Consider the following 24,418-nt stretch of genomic DNA (forward strand, 5'->3'; position numbering starts at 1 on the left):
GAAAGCTTTCATTTGATTTGGACGCATAGGCTTAGTTAGGGGCACTGTCCCCAATGTTTTTCCTCAGAACCAGCACAAGGAATGTATTTCTTTTCAGTAGGTCCAAAGTCCCTGTGGGATACAGGCACCATCAAATGCAGATTGACACCTATTTGTAGCACAACTAGAAAAGGCAGTTTCATTCTGAATTATTTAGCATGGCAACATTTTGCACATATAAATCACGTCCAGCTTTATTAGATTAGGCCAATTGAAGAAATATATACACCTCCCTGTCATGTAAAGCCCTTCATCTTGGGGAGTAGACTCCCCGGGGGGACATCCCAGGAGGTAAATTGAATACTGAGTGGTTTATCCCGTGGGGGGCTGTGGGGAGCTGAACTGGAAACTGAAATTCTTGCCTGGACATCAAATTTCACATCAAAAATGAGAAACTAGTTTATCTCTCTTGGTTACCAGGGTACTAATCACTCTAGAAACATAGATTTGCATGACTATGGCCGTTCTGTGCCCTTTATGTTGGAGTTGGGCCCTGTCAACGTAATAATGTTCCTAAAACCCTTTGAGGTCTTCAGATGAAAGGCAGGCTACAAACACAAACTATCACTTGCATAAATCAGCCAAGTAGCTTGATATTATTTCTCTCCATCTTTGGGTTTGCCAGAACGGGACAGGAAAGAGCAAATGGTACACAGTGAGATGAAAGGATGGAGATTAATAGGCGACTGCTTTTTAATCGGATAAGGCATAAGGATGCACAGTTGATAGCCCTGATTTTTATGACAAGAAAAAAAAAATACACCCAGGCTTGTTCTCATCATACTCAAAATCTCAGAGGAAAATCTCTTTCATAAAAACAGGCTGTTATCTCAAATGCTCTTCCTAATTCAAGTTCGGGGGTGGGGGAAATCACTTAGTAACCACATACAAGGATGGCACTAATAAAATGGGATTGGATTCCTTCTCCTCCCTCCATCCTCCCTCCCCTGCCCCCTACCCTTTTTTTTTTTTTTTTTTTTAACCTTGTTAAAGGGAGAAACTATGCATCTGAAAAGAAAAACACGATGAGGAGACCCAGCGCCATTACTTTGGAGAGCTGAGAGGTGGAGAATGAAAAAGCCATTGGTCTCAGTTTTACTGCCACAATGGCCTTTTATGAGAGGGATTAGATACGCCAGGAACGGGTGCAGCATTCACTTGTGCCCGACGACAATCTGGAAGGGGGACGATAAAAATCAGTTTGTCAGAAGGTTAAATCACCAAAGACTTCCTAGATTGGCTTTGCAGACTGTTTTCCCTTTGGAAAGAAGATGAAAAAAAGCAAGAAATATGGGCGCAAAGCTGATTTATTTTCTTTCCTTTTTTCCCCCCTCTCCGTGGAAGATGTAGCATTCAGAAAACATGTTGAGCGAGTTGAAGCATTAAAAAGATCAGTCTTTGGCTGGTGAATGAAAGGCAGTTGTGCGTGTGACTCACATACTAAATGGAACCCTGCCTTCAAAGCCTATTTTACTGCCTAATTATATATACACAAAATGTAGCTGTCTGTTTCAATCAAATCATAGGAAAAGGAATAAAACTCCTCTAAAGATGCAATTTTCATGGTTTGTCATAACCTTAGGAACACTGTTAATGCAAAAGGAGGAAGTACAGCTGCACGGTCCAGATAAGGCTCCAGTAATTGTTTTTCTTTTAATTATTACTTTATAAAGACATTATACCTCCTACTCCGAAGAACGAAAATTAGTGTCCTCTGTCTCCTCTTTTTTTCCCCCTCCCTGCCCATTTTCACACCAAGCTCGTTGACACGCATTTCAGCTGTGGCTAGAAGCCAGCGTAGCTATGGAAATAATATTTAAGTAACCACCGTAACTACAGGCTCTCAGAGGGCTCCAGGGAGGACGCCTTTTCCAAATTTCTGTTTTGAATTGAGTAGCGCTTTCCAAAGCACAAAACAGAGTGCCAGGGATCAAGATGACATGCTTAGACCCCAAATGACTGTGTGGACTTGGCTTTCATGGAAATCGTTTCTGTTCAGAATAGCTGAATATGTTTATTTTTTTTAAATGGGGAATTGCACACATGTTTTCATTGTTGTCATCCTCGCTGAAGGATGATGTAATAAAATACACAAAAGGCTTTTTCCCCTCTACCATTTTATATGTACAGTTCTTTTTGTACAATCACCCGAAACTGTAAAGTTTAATAAGCCATTACTAATTTACATATTTTCATAGATTCAAATCATTAAAATGCAATGATATTTTAATGGCTTAATATATGTCTAATTGTGGATTAAAACTTTTTAACACTGGAAATGGCAATGAATGGACTACCAAGGGATTCTAAGTACCTAATTCAGAAAGCATTGGTAGCTACTAACATTTCTGAGGGAAACATAAAGTTTATCACTGGATGAGTAAATTGATTATCTTGTAATGTGCATGATTTTAAAAAGTCATAATTTTAACTACACCTACCACTCTTCTGCTTAATCTCTTTCAGCCTACCCCTCGTTCTGTCTCCAGCCCTATTAAATTTGGAACCCGCTGTATTAATCCACAGAACAAACAACCTGATTAAGAATTCTATGATAATTAAGCAGATATGATCATTAAGCTACTCTCATTGACTGCGAAATCCTGGGGCACGAGAGATACAGAGGAAATCAGAAACAGGCAAGGGCTGAATGAGGCTTATGCTCTAGAAATCACTGCCTACATTCCAAATATGCACAAATGTTCACAGCAGCACTAATTCACAATAGCCAAAAAGTGGAAGTAGCCCAAATGTCCATCAGCAGATGACTGGATAAACACACACACACACACACACACACACACACACACACAGGAATAGTATTCAGCTGTCGTGAAGAACAGAGTACTGCTACATGTTACAGTGTGGATGAACCTTGCAACCGTCCTCGCTAAAGAGGCTAGACACCAAAGGACATATAATGTATCCATCCATGTATGACTCCATCTGTATGAAATATTCAGAATAGGCAAATCCACAGACACAGAAAGCAAACTGGCCTTTGTACAGAGTGGAGGGATGGAGAGAATGGGATATAACTGTTCAATGGGTAAAGGGTTTTATTTTGGAGTGATGAAAATGTTTCATAACTAGTTAAGACATGGTGGTTGAACAACATTGTGAATGTACTAAATGCCCCTAAATTATTCACTTTAAATTGTCAATTTTATGTTTTGTACATTTCACCTCAATGGAAAAAACCCCTGTGATCACAGTATTCACTCACTCACTCCACTCCTTCATTCATTCCTGCATTGGGGAGCATCTATTTACCACCAGTCTGGCAGTGTGGTAGTGCCTGGGGGTGTGACGCTGAATCAGCCATGCCAGCCTCATGGAGCTTACGTTCTAGTCGGGAGAATAAAGAAAACAAAGCAAACAAATTCACTAATTACAAACAGGGTTATCTGACAAAGAATGAGGATGACAGTGGTGTGGCACGCTTTACCTGGAGGGGTTAATGAAGGCCTTCCCAGGGAGGTAATATTTGAGGTCAGACATGAAAAACAAGAAGCCATACAAGGGAAGAGAATCAAAGGAGTGAGTCTGTCATGTTACAGGAACAGAAATGATGCCAATGTGGTGGACAAAGTGAGCTGGAGTCAATGTATAAAGTGAAATCAGAGCAGCAAGCAGGAGCCAGGTCATGAAGGACCTTGTAGACCATGTTCAGAAACTTGGATTTTCCTTAACTGTGATGGGAAGACATTGAAGAAGTTGAAGCAAAGAAGTGATGGGCATTTATCAAAAGATCATTATCACTAACAAGTTAAGAATCAGTTAGAAAGGGACCAGGACAGAAACAGACAGACCACTTAGCAGGCTGCTGTCGTGGTCCAGATACAAGATGATGACGGTCTGGACTCCAGTGTTGACAGATAAGGTGGAGAGAAATGGACAGATTCAAGATCTGTTTTGCAGGTAAACCTGTCAGACCCTGTTGCTAGATTAGGTGGGTAGAAGGTAGATAAAAGGGAAGCAAAGCATCAGGGATGACTTGTAAGGTTTTAGCTTGGGCAACTGGGTAGATGTTGGTGTTACTTCTGGAGATGAGGCTTGTATTAATTTTCTTGCCACTGTAACAAATGACCACAAACTTACCATCTTAAAACAACACAAATTTGGGAGGAGACTATAGCTCAGTGGTGGAGTGCGTGCTTAGTATGCACGAGGTCCTGGGTTCAAGCTCCAGTACCTCTGCTAAAAATAAACCAACCAACCAACCTAATTACCTCCCCACCCAAAAGAATTTAAAACAACACAAATTTATTACCCTATAGTTCTTTACGTCAGAAGTCTGCCACGAGTCTCAGTGGTTTACAATCCAAGCGTCAACAGCACTGTGTCCCTTTCTAGAGGGTATAGGGGAAAATCTGCTTGCCATTCTTTGCTTCGAAAGATCATCCACATTTCTTGGCTCATCATATCACATGTCTGTGTTTCCCTGGTGTCAGAGTGAACAGGAGATGAGAAAATGGAGATGGTGAGAGTCGGTAATATTCTGAGGAAGTTTGGCTATGAAAAGGGAAGAGGGAATGGGAGCCTCATTTTTGGAGGTGTTTATAAAGTCCAAGGGAAGTTTTGTTTTGTTTTGTTTTTTTTTTTAATGAGATGGGATGTATACTAGGTTGGAGGTTCTCAAAATATGGTCCCCAGGCCAGCAGCATCAGCGCCAGTGGGAACCTGTTAGACATGCAAATTACTGGCTCCCAAGCCAGACCTGTTGAAGGAGAAATTCTGGGGGTGAGACGTAGCAATCTATGTTTTAATAAGCTCTTTGGACAAGTCTGACATGAAATCAGGTTGGAGAACCAGTACTGCAGTGGTAATGGCTATGATCCAATGAAGATGGGAGACTGACTTTACAGAAGAGAGGGGATCCTGGCAGTCTGCAAAGATGTAAGGAGATAATAGGAGGAGTCCCAGTAGAAGGACGGAACGTCAGTTGAATCAGGGATGTCTTCCCCCGGAAACATCCTCTTTCTAAGAGGTAAGCTAAAGAAAGAGTATCCAGTGGCAGGTAAGTTGCATGCAGGTCAGTCAACAAGAAGATGAAAACAAGCCATGACTAACTAACATCTTATTATTTTTAAAAAAGGGATTGGTTAAATAGGTATGTACAAAAGGGAAGGGATGGCTGTTGCCCATCTGCATCTCCATTTCTGGAAAAACGTCTGTTCAGTTCTTCTGACCATATTTTAAATGGGTTGGTTGGTTGGTTGGTTGCTTTTTAATTAAAGTACAGTTGATTAAAAATGTATTAGTTTCTGGTATACAGCATGGATGGATTTGGAGGGCATTATGCTAAATGAAATACATCAGAGAGAGAAAGACAAATACTGTAAGATATGACTTATATGTGGAATCTAAAAAAGTACAACAAACTAGTGAATACAGCAGAAAAGAAACAGACTCACAGACGTAGAGAAGTGGTTATCAGCAGGGAGAGTGAAGGGGGAGGGGCAAGATGGAATTGGAGGATTAAGAGGTACAAACTATCAGGTATAAAATAAACTACAAGGATATACTGTACAACAAGGGGGATTTTATAAATTTTATTTTAGTTTACAATATTTTACTTTATATTATATTTTATAATATAAATGGAGTATAACCTTTAAAAATTGTGAATTACTATATTATATACCTATAACATATAATACTGTATATCAACTATACTTCAATCTTTAAAATATGGTATTGTAAAATAAATGCATACATAAATTTCAAAAGGGAATGCTAGAAACATTTGATACCTTAATTTCAGCAAGACATATGATAACATGCCAATGACGTGCTCAGAAAGGACAGAGAAGTGAAAACTGGAGAATAGGAGAGTTGAGTGGGTGTGTGGCTGGTTACATTTAGAGGAAGAGTTCTAATGGAACAGCAGTGGCAGGTCTCCAGATGAGGGCTTCCCTGCCCAACATCCTTATCTACTTTGCTGAAGACAGAGGAAGTGTGCTTATCAAAGTTGAATGTGGTACAAAACTGAGAAGGCAAGCCAATGTATTTGATGACACAATGGAGACTCAGAACAATCTAGACAAATTAGAATGATGAGCCAGAAACCGAAGATAAAACTGAACAAGGGCAACACACTTTACGTTTATGGTATTTTAAAAATTATTTTTGGTGACAAATTTGGGAGGGGAGAACACTATGATTTGGACTAATAGTAGTTTGTAGGAGAAAACCCTAGGAATTTTAGTTACCTCAAACTTCCAGATGAGCCAAGAAATTCAATCTTAGCTTGCATTAACAAAAGTGAAGTAACCAGATCAAGAGATACTCCTTTCTTTCTCTGTCATTGAATATACCAGGGGGATTGTGTACAGTGCCAGAGGACACTGAGAACTAGAGGAGATTACGCATCTTGATTTGGGTGAGCACAGTGCAAAGTCTGGAAGTCACGTTATAGGAGGAATTTTGAAGTGACTTGGACCACAGTCAATCATGCAGCAAGCATGTCTTAAGTCAGACAAAGCTCTTCATGCTGAGGACAGACAATAAAACTGGACAAAGTCCTTATTCTGTCTCATGGTACTTATAATCTCCTGGACAGATGAAAACAATCATAAACAACAAAACAAGTAAGTGAAGCAGATCATTTTATATAGTGATCAGTTGCTTAAACAAATTCACATCATGTCATTTGACTTGTGCATGATGTGTCAGTAAGTCTTCACTGATGGCTGAGATAAACACCATCCCCTAACTCAATCGAGCATTCCGAACCCTCCATAATGAGATCTGAATTTACCTTAGCCCACACTCTTTCCATTTCTATGCCCTAGTGACCTACCTAACAAAGAGGAGGGAGTAAATCTGTTTTCACAGTAATGTTATATTTCATATGTGATTGTCTCCATTTTGTAAAGAAAGAATGGAGTTTGTTTGCAAGATGGCTGCAGTAATTCCATTTCCATACTAAGGATTTTCTGCGATGTGACTTTGCCTTTTCTCCCAACAAAAGGTAGAGTTTCTTTGTCCACTCTTTGAATCTGGGCTTGGCCGTGAGACTTTCTTTGGCCAATGGGACATGACAAACGTGAGCAGAGGTTTGAAAGTGCCTGCACGTGGATTTCTTTGGGCTGTGGCTGCAACCCTGAGACCACTGCATGAACAAGCCAAGCTAGTCTACCAAAAAGGTGAGGGGCGGAACATGGACATGCCCTGGACAAATATGTAAGTGAGACCATCTTTTACCAGGCAGCCCCATTCGAGCCACTAGCTGACTTTTATCTGCATGGTTGATCCTGGGAGAGACCAGAACTGCCCAGGGGAGCCCAGTCCAAATTGCTGACCCACACAATAAACAACAACAACAACAAAAGTTAGTTTCTAGCCTGCTAAATTTTAGACTGCTTTGTTAACGCAGCAATAAATAAATGATTGCTAGAGGGAGGCTCCAAGAATTGCTCATAACCTCACGGGAAGTAAAGTGTTGGAGCTGGGATTCCAGTCCAGGTTTGCTAACTGCACTATGTCTTCGCTTGCCAGTACACACGCTAATTTCCCTGCAGTGTCCTGAGAGAGCCATCAGCAAGGTTAAAGTATATGTGAGTGAAGAATCCATGATTGCACATTTAGCGAAGATCCAAACTTAGGGGAACAGTTCTCTCAGAGGAACTGGGTATGTGGCAATGCGGTTTGCTCATTAAATAAATTGAGCAATGTCTTATAAAGTCCTTAACCAAAAAATAGGTTTGCCCTAGATTTTGGAAAAAAAAAAAAGCCCTCTGACCCACTTTTTTCAACCTCTAGAAGACGAAGTACCTTTTTCAGAAGGCTTTCCATCCTTTTTTAGACAGCTCCAGACAATCACAGAAGACTTGATCTGAAGAGCGGCCCTGGTCCTTCGGCTCTCGGGCTGCTGGGCAGGATTCCTCTGGGGTAGCTAGAATAGTAGCACAGGGGGCAGGAAGAATGGTGAGTTCTGTAATAATGAAAAGCATATCTGGAAAAATCACATATAATTGTGCATTTACTTTTGATAGGGATTAAAATCAGAAGAGGGAACTTGAAGGGATTGTAGAAGGCAGACGAGGCAGAGGCTAACTCCATCTTGGTCCTAAAATTTCTGCTGGTCCTACAGGTTGTTGGAAGTCACCAGAACTCCTGTCTGACTCTGAGAAGCCAAGGATACATGTGTTCAGTGCAAGTGTACGGAGGGGTTAGCGTGTGGAGGGCACAGCAGGTGTGCAGACAAATGGAAGGTGTGTATGTGTGTTCTGGGTGTGGAGTGCACCCTGGCTTGGACATAGAAAGCCTGAGTCCTCAGTTGAGACCATCAATCACTCAGTAGGTGTCTGGAGGGTGGCCTCATGCCAAAGATTTAAGCAAACCCCGCTAGTGTGAACTAGTGTGTATGTACTAGCACAAATAAAACCTAACTAGAAATAGAAATCTTTTATCCTGGAAATTTTAAAGCTATTCAAAAACTAGAAATAGGCTTACGGTTAGACCATTCTGTGATGTGAAGTCTATGGAATATCACAGTGAGGAGAAATGGGATTGTATCCTGGGTACCGTATCACGTGCCCCTGTGACGCTGGGTCTTTGAAAGTAACACAACAGTTAGGACTGAGAGCACTAGACAATGTCGTATCTGTTACGTGCTTAACACTGACTGGTCCCTTGTGGGCCTAAAATATGTGTCAGTTCCTGAGTATGTTCTAATTTTTAAAAGTTAACCCAATATGTACATATTATTTTTTGAAGAGCAGAAATTAAAACACTTTTAGGGGGACAGGGAGAGGAATACATCTGAAAGCAAATCTTTATGCTACAACATGGATGAACCTTAAAAATACTATGCTAAGTGAAATCAGAGACAAAAGTACAAATACTGTGTGATTCTACTTCTGTGAGGTACTGAGAACAGGCAAATTCATAGACAGGAAGTAGCACAGAAGTTACCAGGGCTGCAGGGAGGAGGGCGAGTTATTGTTTAATGGGGACAGAGTTTCTTTTTGGGATGATGAAAAAGTTCTGGAAATGGATAGTGCTGATGGTTGCATAACACTGTAAACTTAATGCCACTAAATGATATAGTTAAAACGGTAAATTTATGTTCTATATATTGTTACCACAATAAAAACATGCAAACATTTTTAAGCAAAATCTTTGTAAAGCATTGAATAAATGCTAAGCACTTTCCTACAAAAAGCCTCCAAATCTAGGAGGATAGTGTCAAGTCAGTTTGGGGGGCAAGCTCCAAATGTTAAATACTTTAAAAATACTCACTTTCTTTGTCATCATCTCCGTATCAAGTTGAATGAGAACTAACAGACTGGAAAGCAGTTGGCTCTGAGCTTAGAGGTCAATCTCTCAAAGAGTTTGAACTTATCCATCCTCCCACTGACTCCACTGGGATCCACCTTACCCTAAGGTAGAAGAATACACATGGGGAAGAACATGACCAGTAGATAATCTGAATAGGCACAAAAGTTATATATTATACAAGAGGTATCAGTATTGGGGACTATGTCAAGATTCTTGTAACTGTGACATGAAATTTCATTCAATCTGGCTTAAGCAGAAAAAAGAAACGTAGGGGCTTATGCAGCTGACTTTGTTGTGGGTTTGTAAGAGGCTTGATCTACTGCTCCCATGATGTCACTAAGGACCTGGGTGCTCCCTCCCCCTATTCTGCCCACCATACTGGGGCTTTCTTCAGGACCCCCATGATAGAACTCAGTAACTCCAGGCTCACAGCTCCCAGTAGCAAAACACATGAAGCAAATTCTGATCTCATATCCTCACACCTCATCATCCAGCAGAAAATGGGCTCCCTTTGGTAGCTGTCAGAAAGAGAGGTGGAACTTCTTTTTCTTAGAAGTTCCTACAGGAACATCTCTTCATATCTCATTGGCTCTGACTGGGTCGCATGCCTATCTCTGAGCTAATCACTGTGACCAAGGAGATGCAGATGTCCACCAGCATAAGCTGGGGTTGGGGTGGCACCAGGGCTATTTTATAGCCTATCTGTGATGACTCCCTCTAGAGCAGTACAGGGCCCAGCCTGCACAGCCAATCACAACAGCAACCTGAGAATTCACCTCATCTTTTGGCCAAGAGTATAAATTCCTAGAATGGAAGGACATGTTGCCATCTTAGAGCTACTGGTAGAGCCTGGGACATGATGTCTGCTCAGTAAGTTCTTACTGAGTGAATCAATGATTATATGAATGAACAGAAAACTAGCTGGAAGGCATAAACCTCCCCAAAATGGTGTTTCTGAGTTCTACACATACTACTGATTTTTCCAGTAACTTCTTGTTACTGGATGGAAATCAATTCTTAAATTTTCCATACTGATGAAGGTGAGGCCAAGCCTAGATGAATACAATTTCAACCTCCTGCTCTGTTAGAAGGTGACATTTTTGCATCTCACATTTGTTTTATCTCTGTAGTTAGGAAAATTTAGTCTTTGAAATACAAAACTCCATGAGCAAAAATTAAGCTCATACCTGGGCCTTCTCTCCTTATTCAACGGGAAAGACAGCCACCGACTCCAATGGTTTTTTTTTGTGAGAGTAGTAGTTAGACTATAAACACTAACTTTGTGTGTATTTTTTATGATTTAATTTCTCCTTTTTATGGGAATATAAAATGTATTTTTAAAAATAAATAAATCTTTAATGGAAGTGTATGATGGTAACATGGGAAGTATGTAAATCTGTCACATACAATATAAGAACATATTTAAATATGCATATTAAGAACATTTAAAGCGGTAATGCTTCAAAATAGTGTTAACCTCTTATATGAAACATTTCTTTCTACATGTGAGCCCACCAGCATCCTAATTACAGGTTGCATTATACATTATATGCAACCAGGAGTAAAATATTTTTAATCAAATATTTGTTCTTAAATTTTCTCTTGTAGAAATGGTTATTCTGTGTGCCAGGTTTACTCTTTATTTAGATAGAGAAAAACATAAAAATTCCTTAAGCCTCTTGTTTTTTTTTTCTAAATTCGAAAATCATCACACAAGTGAGAAATACTTTCTCTCCCAGAAACTCTTCCTCGGACTGTCTTTTCTTCTTTTTCTACCTTCTTGCCTTGGACATTCTCACCTTCCCTTATGACCTAAACAACCAAGTATAAGTTAATGGCCCCCAAATCAGCGTATCCAGTACCAATGTCATTCCTCAGTGACATAGTAGTTTGTCCAACATCCTACTAGAAGTTATCATTTTAATGGTCCCATGACCTCAGGTGCCTCGGTTAATGGCATTGCCATCTGCTTCTTCACCCCAGCTAGATCCCTTGGCACCATCTTAGATTCCTTTTTCTCTGTCATCTATCCTTAACTCCCTCCAAGAACTCAGCTGACCATTCTTGTCACATCTGGTCCCATAATGTCTCTCTCCATTCTATGGCCAAACTTAAGCTGCTACCACTTTAATGGCTGACTGTATCCTCCTCCTTTTTGAAGACAGTAATTCTAGTTTTTTACCCACTAATCTGCCATCCAACCTGCCCTCACCCGAAATTGTATCCAATTTCTACTACAGTCTGATGCTCCAAATTTTCCTGCTTAAAATTCTTCAAAGACTTCTCATTGCTTTTAGAATAAAGTTCACATTCAGAAACTTTGGCCATGTGTCTCCCCCTTACTTTACAATCTCATCTTCTGCCTGTCCCTTCTCAGCTCTTCTACAAAAGCCTTTGCTCTCATCTCATCAAATCACTAATTAGTCTGAGAATACTCACAGGGTCTTTATGTCATTCCCTCTGCCTGGCCAGCTTTGCTCACCTCTTTCCCCCTGTAAAGTTAACTTCAGTAAAGTCTTTCCTGACTTCCCTTCACAATTAATCATTCCTTCCTCTGTACTCCCACAAAACTCTGCTCAGATTGTGCACATCTGGTACCGCTCTTCCTGGGTGGATCGTGTGGTTCTTGGGGGGAGCAGGGAAGGGAGGGCTGTGTCTGGGTCATCTTTGCGTGGATAGTTCCTCGCCAGTGCCTGGTGATCAGCATGTACTAAAAAAAGAAAGTTTAGTGAATGAGTCTTCATTTTGAACAGTCAGAAAGACCTTAAATCTGACCTATAAACTAGAAGAAATAGGAAAAGGAAGCCTTGAGATTCACAGACGTTGTACTGACCCCATGTAGTAAAAACAAGCACTTTGTAAAGTCAAGCTGCAGCAGACTTAGCCCATTTCACCACAGTCCCTTCTCTGTCTTTTAAACAGTGTCTAACGTGAGATCCCTTTCACGTGCTCCCCTTCCAAGGTTTAATGTACGTGATTAATCATTAATCTCGACTTGCCTTAATACTGCTAGGAATGTGGCAATGACCTCAGCTGAACACTGGCAAAGTGATTAATGTTACATGAACTGGATGAGGTTTTTTTTTTTTTTTTAAACTCTAGATTCTGAATAAACACATTCATGCACGATTCAGTTGCAGACCTTTGCTCGATAGAAAATGTACCGTGATTTCAAAGAGTAATGTTTCAGATGCAATAAACAACGTTAACGGAAACATGGCTCTTGTTAAAGAAAATGCTGTTTCAGGCTAAAGTCCCAGTGATCATAAAAGATATATGATGCAATAAACAAAATGAACCACAGGCAGACAGGTCCATTCTATGACTAACCACTGATTGAATTTTCCAACACTCCTGGACTTTCTGAAAGATAAACTATTCACAAAAGGTCCATGTTAAATATTAGGCTGTCATTTCTTTTTTATGTTTCTAATGAGGTCCAAGAACAGTAGAGACTCCTCCCATCTTCTTTTTCTTTTCTTTTTTTTCTTTTTTCTCTATTGGTTGTGTTTTTGAATTTTTTATGATGTGGGAAGACTGGCAAACAGTTGCTATGATTGTCAAATGCCTTAAATCAAGAAGAGAAAATGCAATAAAACACAGTTTCCATGGTAACACATTGTAACCTAGTACCTCTGGATTATGAGCCAGCTCACATCTCTGATCATTACTTGTTGACAGGCATAAATTGAGCCTAAAAGCATTAATTTTAGAGATAAAACTGGAATGTGGAGCTAAGTTGTAATAATGTTTAAACATTTCCAAGGTAGTGGCAGCAAATCAACACTGGTTATGTCACTATTTAAATAATGTTAATAAAGTAAGCATAAACACTTTAAAAATCGACAAGCTTTTCCCTAAAGATGGTGTAACAAATTTGTATATACTCTTGAGGCTGTGAGTGGTACCTGATGTGTTTCTGGTGGGATTAAAGGAAATTAAATGGAATGATATATGGACATTTTAATGAAGGAATGGTTCCAAGATGGAAATGATTCTTAAAAATTTTGATAAGAGAGATGCTCCTAAAACTATCTTAGGACATAAACAAACAACATTTCTGGAGGTTTCACAGTAGACATAATTTCCTTTTTTTTTTTTTTTAAACTAGAGGAGACTCAAATACAATATGAATAATCACATTAGGATGTTTTCAAACAGGCTTATTTTTACACATTCACTTCTATTTTCTCATTAGAAGCATTCTGTCAGACATTTTAAGGTTTTTAAGGTTTAAGGGAAAAAAAAGACTGCTTGTCTTGTGTCTATTGCTGCCTCCAGCTGGCTTCAGCAGCTACCCATTAACCAATACAAATCAACAACCAAGAGAATTTTTTTCATGGCTGTTTGCAACACTTCTAAATATATCTTTATGACTATCAAGGTAATCTAATAGGATATGATTTCATATGATATGATGTGATAATAAAGAATTGGCTTATTTTCTCAACATCTAGACTTTCTGTAAAAGTCCACTTTATTTCCCTGGTAACTTCTGAGTTCAACTTCTCTGCTCATACTTTTAAAAGTGAGAGTGGAGAAACTGACATAGCATTGGACACTGACTATACTTCAATAAAAATTTACAAATTTTAAAAAGTGAGAGTGGGACAGAAATAGAAAACAAACTTATGGTTACCAGTGGGCGGACAGGGTGGGAAGGGATACATTGAGAGTTTGAGATTTGTAGATACTAACTACTATATAAAAAATGAACAAGTTTATACTGTACAGCACAGAGAACTATATTCGATATCTTATAGTAACGTATAATGAAAGAGTATGAAAACAAATATATGTATGTATCTGTATAACTGGAACATTATGCTGTAGAACAGAAATTGACACAACATTGCAAACTGACTATACTTCAATTAAAAAAGAATTAAATAAAATAAATAAAATGAGAGTGGGAAAAACAAAGCAATGACAGGGAGTTTTTCCTCAAGACTTGACTTTTACCACCTTGAGCCTCAGGGAAGTAGAGTCACCAACATGCCTCAGTTTCCACTTCTGTACTGTGGGGGTTAGACCTACCTAGTAAGGTTGTCATAAACACTTCCTCAGACGGACGCGCATAGGGAGTTTAGAACAATGTTCGGTGCACGGTAAGCCCCCAGGAAGTAATTTTCTCACCATCAGCAGCCCATCACCACTATCATCACAACAGTACACCCCCCACCCCAGCGCCTGGCACTATGCCTCACACCTGGGGTGCCCAGTAAAGGTCTATTCAATTGAATAAGCCAACTTGTTCACTGGGAATTACAGGAAAGTTTATTATAACTATTTTTGCTAGAATATGGAACATTTTCAGGAAATGCAGCTAGATTCCTTTTATTCATTTCCACCATACTGCTCAGAGATTTACAAAACACTTGGGAAAAGAGCTCACGGAGTCAGGCAAGAATCTTAACTCCCAGTGTTGCTAATGTGTAGGATTAAACTCTTGGGAATCCCGCAGGGACTCTGAACCAATGTAACATGGGCTTGTCTTGAACCTATTGACCTGGGAAGGGCATGGATTTAAGAATCTTCCATACTTTCAAGCACTGGCTCAGAAATATGCTAGCAACTTTGATTTTCTCAGTTCTTCTTTTCAGCCTAGCTCTTAAAGAAAATAACCATTTTAGAATGAAGAGAGCAATTTGCTTCCATTCTAACTTCTAGAGACCCTGGATTATGTCCACAGGGCACTCAGTTTGTCTAAAAAAATTAAGACCTTGACCTATGCATGTCCAGCCCTCAGTCCTACTTTGCATTCCTTTTTCATCCCTAGTCATTTTTCTTTCACAGTCCCCAATGCACACCCTCAGGTGTATCCATCTTTTTAACCTGATCTCTATTTTTTTTAAATCATAGCCAGTGTCCTTGTCCTGTAGATACAGAGAGAATAAAAGCTGTCCTACAGTAGCCTGCTCTCTAGCATCCTAGCATATGAGAAAGTGCTGAAGCCTTGTGCTAGGTACCTGCAAAGCCATCAATAAATGTTAGTTCCCGAGCTTCAAGGCAGGCAATATCTGGTAGCAAACTATAATGAAAAAAATATGAAAATGAATATATGTATGTATATGTATGACTGAACTGTTATGCTATACACCAGAAATTGACACAACAATGTAAACAGACTATACTTCAATAAGAAAGAATGCAAAACAAAACAAAAAAATCTAGTTACCTTTTCTTGAATATTGCACTGGGCATGCTGACATCATAGCCCCATCTAAAAAAAAAAAAGCCAAATGAACTTATTTACAAAACAGAAACAGACTCACAGATACAGAAAACAAACTTATGGTTACCAGGGGAGAAGAGGTGGGTAGAGGGATAAACTGGGAGTTCGAGATTTGCAGATACTAAGTACTATATATGAAATAGATAAACAACACGTTTATACTGTATAGCACAGGGAACTATATTCAATATCTTGTAATAACCTATAATAAAAAAAGAATATGAAAAGGAATTTAGGCATGTGTATGTATGACTAAAACATTATGCTACACACCAGAAACTGATACAACATTGTAAACCGACTATACTTCAATTAAAAAATTAAAAAAAAAAAGAAAAAAGGTGGTACAATGCTGTTCGGTTGATGTGTTAGTCTTTAGAATATGGTCTGATAGTTTTGGGAAATGAATACAGTTAGAATATGGGGGTGCAGGGTTCCAAAGGATTCCTTCATAATTGCATTCTCATTTTTAGGATTCTTGCTATTATACTATCATCTTTGGCCAAATAGCCCTGGAAAAATTTCTCCCGTCATAGGAGCTACATCTCCTTTGTAACAGTTGTTTGGTGGACACTGGCGTTTTACTAAAGGAACACTACTTTCTTTATGAGACTGTGACTATTTCAGAGTTCCTTTCGCTCTCTGTGGGTGACAAGGCCACGCAGGGCATCGTTATTAAGCATGATTTCAATACCAAACAAGGCTTCACCACCGTGGGCGGGCAGGGGGAACAACAGTGGACTGGTACCCATCTCAGAGCTATGGTGTTTCTGGGTGATGGAGAGCAGAGGAACTTCAAATCTGGCATGCTTTTACTCACTCTAGAGCCCTCCTTTATCCCAGAGTAGTACTCGACCCAAAGGGCAGCAGGTAAGAGATGAGAGGAATCTAAGCCTTCCCCAGTCAAGTCAGCCAGTGAGCGCTTCACGCTTCCAAGCTACCTTCACAGCGTCTCCTAGGTAAGTCAAAGCAAAACCATCTTTTCTCGGCGTGTACTCCTGCACCCCTTTCATTCTGTAAGAATGTCTGATCTTAGTCTCTATGTTATCCGTATCAATGAAATGCTGATCAAGAAGCTGTTGCTCTCCCATATTTTTCCAAAAAGGACAGTTTTCATATTCGAGAGACTCTGGAAGCTTGCAGGAAAGGAAAGTGAGGGCCAAGGGGATTGTTTGGTTTTCAGGCCAGAGACTCCTGAACTCAAAACTTGCTGCTCCATGCCCAGTGGTGGCTTCCCAACTTGGACTTGTCCTAAGGAATCCACTGAGCACTCTACATAAATCGTACATTTACCTAAAACCCGTGCAGGATAAGACATCACCTCTACTCCTTCCATTTAACCTGTATTTCTATCTACATTCTATGTTTTAGCTACTAGTAACACCCTGTTACTCCAATCAGTAATTTAAACATTTCTGGGAATCCAAGCTTTCTAACTTTCTATTAGAAATGTTTTTAGATAGATATATTTCTAGAATTATTTCAAAGGAGCGGACCTCCATGGTGCTATTTCCGCAGTACCTGGAAACAGTTGATGCATATTGAGTGACAGTTGATTTAAATTGCCCTCAATTTATTAACTGACAAGTCCCTACAAATATCAGAAGAGAACAGCATGATGACATCACATTCCTTCTCTGAATGGCACTTTACAGAGAAAAGAATCTGTAGAACACAATTTGCAATGTCCTAGCCCAGTTTTGGAAAATGGCCCCACTATCACCATGAAAAAAAAAAGAGATGGTTGAAGTTCAGATCCATCCAGATGAGGTGAGAAAAGGAAGGGCTGCTTTGCTTTCATGCCCTTGTGCTGCCTCTTTTCATCATTAGTAATTCTATCCGCCTCTTATCTGATCAGGCGGGGACACATTATCTCACTAGCAAATGAATACATTGTGGAAAAACTCCCCAAATGCAAATGAATAGGAAGGACGTGCTGATACTGAAATTAAAGGAGCTCTTTTCTGCCCCCTCCCATGCCAGTGGATGGAGAAGTTATGGAGATTCTGAATCAATTCCACCTCTACTTACTCAAACTTTGTCAAGATAAACCTTTTATTTCATTGTTCTAACACTATAGAGAGGAGATTATTTATATGACAGTAATTACATTGCTATATTTAGTACTGTACTCTCTGCCCATTTCTGGTAACTTGCTTTTATATAAAAATTGAATGGGCTTTCAAAACTTGGAAGGTATGCGTATGTTACTATTTAAACCATGACAGCTAGAAAGCAGTGCAATTTCAGTAGATTTTGTACACCTTGTAGCTTTGGGGGAAGATCGAAAGGAATAATAGCTCTAAAGTTTCTTTTAAACAATGTGTATGATTAGAAGGAAGCGTCTAAAAGTTTTATGAGCTTTCTCTTCTTCCCACAAGCAAACGATTATTTTCATTTTTAATATATTGTGTGGAGCTACCAGAATCTTTTTTTTTTTTTGGTTTAATCTGACACTGATTTACTTTCTTCATCCCTTAGGTTAAAACAATGAAAAGAAAGAAACTATTCGGTAGGACTGAACTATTCGGTAGGACTGAATTTTTATGAAACTTTGACTTTAGAGAGGTTCAAGTAGCATTCTTTCATTAGCATCATGGTGCTGGCTGGTTGAACCCTTCTGGCCTTGTCCAAACACAGTGATCTCCCTGCCAACTGGGAGTCTGCTGGCCCAGCTGTACTCTGTCACTTTGAAAGCCCACGGGCCTTCCTTCCTCTCCTGGAGTCCACAGTTCCCAGAGAATTTAGTCAAGATAATACTGCTTCCCACAAGCCTGCACATGGTGGGGGGTGGGGACCACTCTGACTCCCTATCTCAGTGATTAACAGATCTCTTCCCCTTTTCCCTTTAGAACACTCATGGCTGAGCAAAATCTTCAGAGATGGTCTCTGGACACAAGTTCACCATCGCCCCAGCTTGCCAGCTTTTTCTGATTAAAGCACCTTTCCTTTCTACCGACACTTCTCAACTGGTTGGCTTTTGAATGGTGAGCAGCCTAATCTGAGATTGGTAACACCTTCTGAGTTGACCTCTTTGAGTGTGACAGCTACTGAGCTTCTTCAAATTTTCTTTCAAGAGTGACTCCAGAATAATATCCTGGGAGGTTACAAAGCTTCACTAGATAGAAGGTCTAGTGTGCCCTGACCCTGTGCCAGCTTTCCTCCTGCTGAATGCTCCTTCTCTAGCGATTCTCACAGTCTTCCTAGAACCGCCAGAGTTCTCCACATTCCACGTTTCATTTCTCTTTTGCATTTCATTTTCATTGCTGAGTTAAAAACTTGAACTGGTATTTTCACAAATTTTCCTTTTGGAACTATCAGTAACTATAGCTTCTTTAGTCCAGTACCGTTACAATACAGTATTGTGTTTTTAAAAATACATGCAAATGGAAAAGACTTCAATTTAGATGTTCAGTTGATCACTCCCTTTATTTTTAATTTTTATGTAGGGAGGGAAGTGTGGGAGAGAGGGGGAAAAATCTTCAAAGTGCAAAACTGCAAGAACAGCATGTATTTCATTTATTATAATGGAATTAGAATACATACACTCCAATACATTCGTGAAAACTATGACCATGTTAGATTGTCCGTGGAAGTGGGAAATCTACAAAGCAGAGCTTTGGAAATAAAGCTTCTTTTGACTCCCACTCTTTATGGGCATGAATTTGAAATGGTATTTTTATTAACAAAGTAGCTCTATGGAGGGGGAAGGGGCATCCATGGCCACCCCTGTACCAGCTGATTCTTCTTTTCCCTGTTTCCATTCTTCATTTTATTCTTCACCCCTCACTTTTTTTTTCCTCAATAAACTTTCTTTTAATGAGTCTCAAAATTCTGTGACAGAGTTTTGGTCAACGTGTTCCCATTAAAAAGTACCGATCTGAAATACCAATACTTAAAACTGCCACACACACACAAAATAAATGGTTCACAAAACATCCTCCTTTCCTCCTGAAGGTTTTACAATGCATTATTCACATTAACCAGTCTTTCATTATTAAACTTAAATGGCCAACTGAGACCAACAGTTCTGAGGCTGTTCCTCCACCACTGATGAAGAGCAGGCTGGCACGCACTAGGGATAATATTCATTTAGCTTTCTGAGTTTTCTAGGCCGAGTTGGTGACTTTGCTACCTCCAGCTGCCTTCTTATCTATTGCTTTGATGACACTGGTGGCAACCAGATTGTCTCAAGTCTCACCAAAAGCAAAAGGGCAGAGGAGGAGAGTCAAAGAAGCCATCAATACAAGTGGGCTGTCATGAACCACGAGATAGCCTCATCAGATTTCAAGAATTTGCGCCTAGAACAATGATCAAGCTTCTCCTTCAGCTCAGCAAACTTGCAAGCGATGTGAGCCGTGTGACAATTCAGCACAGGAGTGTATCTAGCACTGATGCAGCCTGGATGGTTCAGGATATTAACCTGAGCCACAAAGCCAGCTGCTTCCACTGGTGGGTCATTTTTTTGCCATCCCACCAACCACACTGTCCTGACGAACATCTTTGACAGACACATTCTTGACATCAAAGCCTACGCTGTCCCTAGGAAGAGCTTCACTCAAAGCTTCAAGGTGCATTTCAGCAGGCTTTACTTGAGTTGTAACATTGACTGGAACAAAGATGACCATCACACTCAGGCTGAGAACACCAGTCTCTCCTTGGCCCACAGGGACAGTGCCAATATCACTAATTTTTCAGGTGTCCTAGAGGGGCAGAGGCAAGGGCTTGTGAGTCGGACGAGTTGGTGGCAGGATGCGATCCCAAGCTTCAAGCAGTGTGATCCCAAGCTCCACTGGCATTGCCATCTTCACAGGTGACTTTCCATCCCTGGAACCAAGACATGTTAGCATGTGGCTCCAGCAAGTTGTAACCGTTCCAGCCGGAAACTGACACAAATGCCACTGTGTTGGGCTTGAGCCAGATTTCTTAATGTAAGTGCTGACTTTCTTTATGATTTCCTTGTATCACTTCTGGCCCTAGAGTACTCAGTGGAATCCATTCTGTTAACACCAACCATTAGTTCTTTCACACTCAGTGTGCAAGCCAGAGGGAATGCTCAGGGGTCTGCCTGTTCTTGGAGTTCCCTGCTTCAGACTCACCAACACCAGCAGCAACAATCAGGACACACAGTCAGCCTGAGATGTGCCTGAAATCACGGTTTTGATAAAGTGTTTGTGCCCTGGGGCATCAGTGATGCGCACATTATACTTGCTGGGCTCCCATTTCTGCAGAGACATACAACGGTGATACCACGCTAGCCTTCAGTTTTCAGTTTATCCAAGACCTAGACTTCCTTGAAGAAGCCCTTCCCCAACTCAGCAGCCTCCTTCTCATACTTTTTGATGGTTCTTTTGTCAGTCCACTACATGTGTAGATCAGATGGCCAGCAGTAGTAGACCTGTCCAAATCTACATGTCCAATGATGACCATGTTGATATAAGACTATTCCTTTCCCATTTTGCCTTAGATTTAGCAGTGGTTTTTTATGACCCCTGTGTTCTGGCAGCAAACCCACTGCAAAAAAGCTTTTTCCCTCTTTTTATTTCTTTAATTCTCACTTTTCTCCTTTTGACTTTGCTGTGCCTCCAGTGTGCACAGCAGTCCTTAGCCCTTGGTGAACTGAACTCTTAACAGTTTCAAGACCCTTAAACCACATCAAAAAAAGTCACAAAAGGATCAGGAAGAAATACTACACCTATAAATACTGCACAAAGCTGAATTTCCAGGTCTCCTTCGATCATAATTTCAACCTCAAAAAGCAGTTGAAGAGACCCTCTAATTGTTTAGAACATTCGTTAGACTCTTCGATGCAGTCTGGAGGTGGTGATTCTGATCTGAAAGTTCCCCAGGTGATCCTGGTCCACACCCACGCCCCCACTGAGATCCTTCCCCTGAAAGCTATTGAAGAATCGGAAACCACAATGAAAGCATGTTCGACTCCAAGCTATATCCCCTTCAGGAAAAAAAAACTGTGTTTCATGGGAACCTATGCATTGTCTGCACACAGCACACCCTTCCCATTATCTGATTTTAGCCTTCACTGTCCTTGAGCTATTTTACAACTTATATGTTACAGGTAACTGATAGACATGCAAATGCTTCCCTGTATGGTAAAGGTTCAACTGATTTCCCTCCACTCCTCTGGAAAAAAAAACAGTTTGGTTCCATTTGTGTACTCATTTCAATATTCCTGATCTTTAAATGTGTCTCTTTAGACTCTCTTGAACAGGTTATAACATCTGTCGGTTCCCTCTTTGATTAATGAATAGAATCAAATCTTTAACATGTACTCATTTTTATCTCTGTACAAGGGTCACAATTTTGCCATTCTTTGAAAAGTATCTTTTAACACTATTCTCCCCAGCCTTTACTCATTATTCTCTCCCTACTTCTGATAGTTCTTTTTATGTATAGATAGGGAGATTGAGGTGCCCAAATTCAGCATTTGATGGGCATAAATAATTTCATAGGCATAATGGACCATAATATTTGGAGTTGGGGTGTTCCAGAAAATCTAGGATGTGTGGTTCCTCAACAATATTTCGTATAGAACACAGAGCTGGGAAAGGTCTTAAGTCCATCTAGTCTCCTTCACTATGGAAACTAAGTCAACCAAAGCCCAGAAAAATGGACATTTTTTTTTTAAAGATTGCAGATTTTGAGTAGTAACAAAATTGAGTTTGAACCCAAGTCTGGCTAATTCCAGACTACAAAGCCTTTTAAAACTCTAGTAAATCATCTCTTCCTAAAATGGGGATGACAGTATGAACTTGAAGATTACTATAAGACTTAAATGAAAGTTTGAATCTAGAATATCCAACACCATGCCTTGCTCCCTCCATGGATGGAATGAAATATCAAAGCAAATAGCACCACTGCTGTGTCTGACTGGTCAACCAGATGGTCTCACTAATGCACAGGCAAGTGCCACATGTCAGTTATTCTCCCACAGGGCTTAAGCATGTAATAAATGCTCGATAAAATTTTGTTGAATAGAACTGTTGGAGTAGAACTAGCAGATATGTAAAGAACCCACAGCTGATTTTAAACGAATCAGGTTTAACTAGAGAGCCAGAAGGAGCCAGTGTGTTGCTTTCAGCCCGAGTGGCACCCTAATCCTTCTGTGAATCATAAATTCTAAAAATAATCCCACCAGGTTTGTAGTGAATCATTTAGAGTCTAGAACAATTATCGGAACGCCATATCCTGACCTACTTTTTGCTGGAAACTCACACTACATTCCTATTTACATGGGAGGATGATCATAAGGTCTTTTGAGTGAGTGTCGGCCTATTTTAGGAAATCAGTAGCTGCACTTACATTGGTTGCTGCTTCCTTCCTCAGCTTTCCTTCCCAGGTCGGTTTTCAGTTCAGGCGGATGATGAGGGGCAGGATTAGCAAAGGCGCTGTATAGCACGGATGCCCGGGAGCTCTTTAAACTGTGTGCTAACAATATTTTTATATACTCTGTCTTTGCCTCACCCCCCAGCCGCACCCCCCTTCCCCAGCTGTTTCCTTTGCTGCCTGAGCTGTTTGGTGGTGTCTAAACTGCTGCTGCTGAAGCCTTTTCTGGCAGGTTGCCCAGGAAGCAGCTCTCCTGTCGATTCCGCCTCTCTCTAGGAGTTGCCTGCCTTCAGTATAATGGGCAACATTGAAAGCCGCAAGGCGTTCAGTCCACAAGGTCAGGGTGCCTTTCATTCTTGCAATAATCAACCAGTATAGCTCTTCCTCAGACCTGGGGAGAGAGAAGATAGAGGTCAAAAGAGCAATTACATTTCACATTGACTCCAGAAAAGGCTTGGATCACCAGGCTGAAAAGAAAAACGGATTCTAGCTTCGTTCTGATCCATTCTCTTTCTGGTCATCTCTGTTATGAAGGTTGGCCTGAAACCATAACAAGTTTTAGCTTGATGATGTGCAAAATGCATTTTCCACCTCCAGATGAGATCTTTCTTCTTAGACATTTAGCACTGTCAGCATTTTGCAAAAGAATGCAAATGAGCTGCAGGATCTATAACCAGAGACAGTAAGCAAAGGCTATTAATTATGTTTTTTAAAAATGTTAACCCTAGCAGACTGTATAACAAGCAATTGTGCTAATTTCAATCTGTAATCAGTCCCTACATTAGCATAACTTTATTTATTTAGCATTAAGGCAACAATTTAGAGAATATAATTTAGTTGGAAATGTCAGTAATTTTGCAGTGGCAGATTGTTGTTACAAAGCTACCTCTATTTGACCTTACAGCTGCCAGGACTAATTACTTTAATTGCATTAATTGCACTGACCATTCTGATGTTTAGTGTAGTTGCTGTTCCTCTGTTACCATTGAGCAAATCAGCCTGGCTGAATTCGCAGTAAAATGGGCCAATGTTTTCTTCTAATCTTTTTGGATTCTTCTCTGCATTTTGAGAGCCAAGATAATTCACAGATTATCAGTGCTCTCACTGAGATCGAGAATTTTGAGGAAAACCCTTGAAAGGATAAAAAAAAAAAAATCTGTATTTCTTAACTGACCCTTATTGCTCATTGCTGATTGATGATAAAGTATCATCATTTTACTAACAATCAAGAAGCATTTACAAGATGGTTGTGGCAATTTGACAATAAGTTAAAAGTCCCTGATTTTACATTTCGGAATGAAAGCGTATTAAAAATCCCATGTTCTCTGTTTCCATCTTATAGACTGAATACATAGTTTTCCCAGAGATTTGACTCATCACAAATTGAAACACACAGCTATGTCCTAACTGAAGACTTAGGGTCTTATGAATCTAAAGAACAGATATTTGGTCCCAACAAGGAAAGTGCTACAGGATATTTAATAATTTGCTACCAGGAACACATCTATGACT

General features: G+C 40.0%; 1 long non-coding RNA gene and 1 pseudogene across 1 annotated transcript in view; both read right to left on the reverse strand.

Annotated features, from left to right (window-relative positions):
- The window catches only part of LOC105089737 (uncharacterized), a 39,596-nt gene extending 16,314 nt beyond the window's left edge, over positions 1-23,282 (reverse strand). Inside the window, exons 1-4 of the long non-coding RNA XR_837208.3 lie at positions 22,883-23,282; positions 15,506-15,550; positions 9,289-9,428; positions 7,819-7,939 (exon numbers count right to left, since the gene is read on the reverse strand). This is a non-coding gene — a long non-coding RNA (uncharacterized LOC105089737). The remainder of the gene's footprint in view (positions 1-7,818; positions 7,940-9,288; positions 9,429-15,505; positions 15,551-22,882) is intronic.
- On the reverse strand, positions 18,960-21,019 carry LOC105089726 (elongation factor 1-alpha 1-like; annotated as a pseudogene).
- Positions 23,283-24,418: the final 1,136 nt, after the last annotated feature.

The sequence above is a fragment of the Camelus dromedarius genome, chromosome 3 (assembly GCF_036321535.1).
Source record: "Camelus dromedarius isolate mCamDro1 chromosome 3, mCamDro1.pat, whole genome shotgun sequence".
Classification (NCBI taxonomy): Eukaryota; Metazoa; Chordata; class Mammalia; order Artiodactyla; family Camelidae; genus Camelus; species Camelus dromedarius.